At 27.0% G+C, this 5,216-nt stretch overlaps 1 long non-coding RNA gene across 1 annotated transcript; it reads left to right on the forward strand.

The window, feature by feature from the left end:
- The first annotated feature begins 592 nt into the window (after window positions 1–592).
- LOC112324252 (uncharacterized) lies at window positions 593–3,777 on the forward strand. Its single transcript, XR_008057379.1, has 2 exons — window positions 593–1,027; window positions 3,400–3,777. It is a non-coding gene; the product is annotated as an uncharacterized LOC112324252 (long non-coding RNA).
- Window positions 3,778–5,216: the final 1,439 nt, after the last annotated feature.

A 5,216-nucleotide genomic window follows, 5' to 3' on the forward strand; every position in this document is an offset into this window, starting at 1 on the left:
TACACAAAATCCAAAAACTATCCGTATCTTTTTCTTAATGCACGTTGATAGTGAAAAGGTACACTTTGGTTATTGCATTTTTTAGTTTTTTTTTTAATTTCTGATCCTTATTATATATGGAGTGTTTTGGGTTGTAGTCCTAAATTTTATTTATTTTACATTCTAGTCCTTTAAAATTGAGATGAGAAAAAACATGGTTGGTTAGCAATATTTCAATAACAAAACAGGACGATGTTGGTGTCAATAGCTTTGTTTTGAAGATGAGAGTTTAATGAAAATAATGTTTCCCATTAAAAATATGGTAAAACATAGATCGTGACCCATTAATAATTTTTTGGGTTATTTTATTTTTTGTTGATTAGCTATAATAGTTTTTAGATAAAAATAAATTGATGTTGTTTGCTTAGATAATCAATGCATCATTTTTTATATATAAAAAATAAAGAAATATTACATTTGATATCTTATAGTAAAATTTTAAAAAAATTACAATTATATCTTTGGATTAATACAAATTTTCAAAAACAATGAAAAGTAAAAACTACCCTATATATACTATATCAAGAATTCCCATTCTCTCTTTCTCATTCAAACCCTAGCTCTCGCCACTGTCATCCCCTCATCTCTCTCTCCTTCACCAAACACACAACAGCCCTTCACCTCCTCCTCCTCCCGTTCCCCCCCACCAACAGAGTACAAGGATCATCTTATCCTGGTTTCACTCCTCCAGGACGATGGCAAGAACTATAAGCAACGAACCATCACAAAAATGACATCATTACATTACACATGCTTGTTGTTTTACTGATCACTCCAGAGGAACATCACGCCAGTACCTCTGTCTCCAAATGACACTGGAACATGCTTGGTCGTTGGGAACGGGCTTCCCAGTTTGCCAAACAATTTGAGTTGAGAAAGGCAAACACACGAGTTTTGAGAGATGAGCTGTTATTCTTGGAAAGATTTATATATATGGGTAAGATACCAAGATTTGGATCTCAATACGATGCCAAGTAATCAAACAACAGTGAGTTCTTAGTTTTTTGTTTCATTTTCATGTCAACTTTCTCAATATACTACTTACTTTCAAGGGGGTATTTGAAATTTACCGGTTGAATAACTGTTGTTTATTAAAAGTATTTTATAATTAATTGAAAATATATTAAAATTAAATAATATATTTTTTTATTTTTTAAAATAATTTTTTACACTAATACATCAAAACAATCCAAAAACATATTAAAAAATAATTTTAAATGAAAAAATTATTTTTTTTGAAATATCATTTGGACCGCATTCCCAAATGGTGCCTAAAAGCCTGTTTGTTTTTGTGTTTCAAAAGTATTTTTGAAAAAAAATAAAAATTTTTCTTTGCTTTAAATTATTTTTTTGTATTTTTCGATAGTTTTGATGTGCTGGTATCAAAATTAATTTTTAAAAAATAAAAAAAATATTACTTTAATATATTTCTAAATAAAAAACACTTTAAAAAATAACCGGTATAATACTTTCCGTACTCCTCGATCTTTCAATGCTACTGTCAGATTAGCCACACTTTCCCATCATAAAACAATATGATGCATGTCACACTAAACAATTTATTATAACAAATTTTAGAAATTCCCTTCAATTACATATATAGTTTCAATTTTGCTATCAAATAATTGTTATCAAAGTGAGAACATATGCTACGGTCGTTACATTCAAAATTCAGTCTTATTATGTGTTCTACAGATGGTGCTACATTCAATTTTTATTTATTTTATAGAATAATTTCTTTTCGCAATTGAATTTGAAGGAACTACACATTCACAATGACAAGGGAAATTAAGACATTTCAGGATTGGTTTGATTTCGATTTGGCAAATGAATTAGGGACCAAGCTAGGTCCATAGACCGACGTCGCTTTCTATTTGTAAATTGGAAAGAACAAAAATGATGGAGATTATTGAAGCCTGCAAAACAATAGGAAAAAGGAAAGGGTCAACAAAGCCAATATTCGAATATGATGGTGGGAATTCAGTGAGGATTTGCTTCTTCTTTTTTTGGATACTGGGTTGAATTTTTGTAAATTGCTTTTTAGTGTTAAGGTTAGGATTTAGAAAATGTTGAAGGTGGTCGCTAAGTTTTTTTATTTTTAATTTAATTGCAAAGTTATAATATTTAATATAAGAACTCTATAATCTTTAAATGAAAAAAAATAGCATTTATATAAGTAATCAGATTTATTTGTTGATTTTGTTTTTAAAGAAGAAGTTGAGTGTTAACGCGCGTATAAAAATTAGGATGCAAATTATAATTTTTTAAAATTTAAATTTAATTTCAATTAAATTATAGAATGTTAGTGGTGATTATTTTTCTAAAAAACTAAAAATAGATGATGTGTCATTTATTTGTAGAAAAAAAACCAGCCAGGTGTATGGGCATACACCTGGACTTTCACTCTCTTGAGCACCTAGGTCTTTTTTATTGTGTCAGATGTGTCTAATCTTTTTTTCAAAAAAAAATTTTGATAAATTTTTTTTAATAATTTTATTAAAATAATATTTAAGAGATTCTCCCATTATACTAGTGTTTTTAGGGCTTTTTTATGACAATATTCTCAATTGTTTTATAAATAATTATGTATTAGCCTTATATGTATAATTTTTAAAATATTTTTCTCATTAATATTGTATAATTAAATAAAACAAATAAATAAAAAAATTATTAAACCTGACCAAGCCTATAACTTGAGTCATTGGTTAGACGGATTGACTCAATTCAAAATATTATTATTTTAATATTTTAAAAATAAATATTATAACAATATAATTTTTTTTAAAAAATCAAATTTTAATTAGGTTAATCAAATCACAAATAAATCTACTAAATTAACCGGTTATATTTATCTATTTAAAATGCAATAACCCTACCAAAAATTTCCAGGTCGCAGCTATCGAGTCAATCAACTAATCATATACCCTTTTTTTTTTCTTTGTTTTTTTTTTTGGTAAATGACCACGAGAGCTCTTTAGTGGCCTAAAATATCTCACTGCCAGAAAAACTATCTCTTGGAATCAAGATTTTATATATATATAAATTGTGGAGATTCGCAATAGCACGACCTCGAATTTAATTTGTAGTTTCTAGTGGCCGATCTGCACCAATTCTCACCATGATAAAGATTTCCGAGGATTATTAAATTAATGACATGATATCACTTAAGTGGGATGCCTTTTGATGGGTTTAAGTCATAATGATTCTCTTAAGCTGCTAATGACACCTCCAAATTAAGATCCCTCCTTTGATAATTTACTTAGTTACCTAACTAATTCATGATACTCATCTCCTCCCGTCAGCTTTAACCTTTTTTTATATATTTTTTTATTTTGAAGGAGCTCTCGTGTCGATTTGCAGGAAGCCATTCCACAATATGCTCTGAAAAGAAGCACGCTGGCTACAGGGCCTGTGGATCCCTCCACTCAGTTTTATTTTTTGATAATAACCATCACTCATTGCTGTCTTTTTCTTAATTAAATTACAAGGCATGCATCGTTTTTGTTCTCTCTCTCTCACACCTGTGGAATTCGTGGGTGCCCATCTGAGTTGGGGAATTGATTTCATGTCTGGAAGAACAAGAAAAGGAAGAAAGAAACCTGGTGGTGGAGTACTTCCCTTGCCAACACTTGTTGGGATTGGTTTATAAAATACTTGGTGGGTTTTTTCAAGATCAAATTATATGTAAAATTACATGTTTAAAACCATGTTAGATTTAATGATTCAACTTTACTACTTCAACTGGAATATTAGAATGTTTTTAAAGAATTAATTAAGGGTAGATGATAAATTGTTCTTGAAAAATACTTAAATAGCAAAAACTACTAGCTCAAAATAGTTGTGTGTGTTGAACTGGGGGATTTGAGTTTGATTAATGAAAGATATTTGTTATTAATAAAATCCTTATTTGATGAGTAATTAATGAAATATAAATATTCATGAGTTATAAGTAATTCATAAACAATAAGCATTCATCATAATTAATAAAAAATTCATGAATTATTAGTATTAATGTTTTGAATTTCAAGTCATATAAATAGATGTCTTAATTGGATGGGTGGAAAAGGATCAAAGTTTTTTCTTGAGTTTTTTTCTCTATTTGTTGTTGGTTTTTCAAAAAACTTGTTTTTTTTTTTGTTTTTTTTTTTATTTCTATTCTAGAGCTTAGGTTTCGTCATTGTAGAGATAAATTTTGAGTATTACTCATTTGAGTTCATTGGACATCGTTTAGGAATGCACCTAAATAAGAAAGAGTTGTTAGAATCTTTAGAGGCTTATTGAAGAAAATTCTTTTGCACCAAATGAAGAGTAACAAAATCTTAAAAAAAAAAAAAATCCTTGACAACAATAAAATTTTAGATTGGACATCGTTTAAGAGATTCAACAAGTAAGTACTTTAAACTAATTTTATTTATGTATATTTTCAATACTTGTTTAGTTAGCATGTTATGATTGTTTTTTCTATATTTTTTTCAAGTTTATATATTTGTTTAATATGCATGTTAGATTTTTTTTTATAATAATTTCATGATTACTATATGTTTTTATATATTTTTATGATTATAAACTAAACATATTTTTATTACTTTTCTAATCTATACGAGCAAGTTCTGTACAACATAACATTGGGCTTGAAATGAACCATTTCATAAAGAATTTAAATTGATAATTAATTAAACCAGGTTTGAGATTGCTCCAAAAAAAACTCATGTTCCATAGCCTAATCTAGACTTGTTTTTAGATCGATGTAATCAAATTAAATAATAACCCAATGAATTGATTCATAATATCGACCAATCTTGATTAGATAAATATCAAGAGATTTTTCTTATTAAAAAACAAAATAACACTATTTTAATAAAAATTAGTTCATCTAAATTCATCCGATCATCTATCCAAAAACTTAACAACTCAAGATATTTTACTCTGATCCTCAATCAAGACGTCATTAACTAAAATTTCTAAAAGCAATCTAATTGATTTAAATAAATTTACGTGTAGTTGTGATTACTTTTCAAAGTTCTTTTCACTTATAAATATATTAAAATAATATTTTTTATTTTATAAAAATTATTTTTGATATCAGCGTATTAAAATATCTAAAAATATCAAAAATAATATTAATTTAAAGTAAAAAAAAATAAAAAAAATTATTTTTTTTAAAAAATATTTTTAAA

This window comes from Populus trichocarpa, chromosome 15, assembly GCF_000002775.5.
Source record: "Populus trichocarpa isolate Nisqually-1 chromosome 15, P.trichocarpa_v4.1, whole genome shotgun sequence".
Taxonomy (NCBI): domain Eukaryota; kingdom Viridiplantae; phylum Streptophyta; class Magnoliopsida; order Malpighiales; family Salicaceae; genus Populus; species Populus trichocarpa.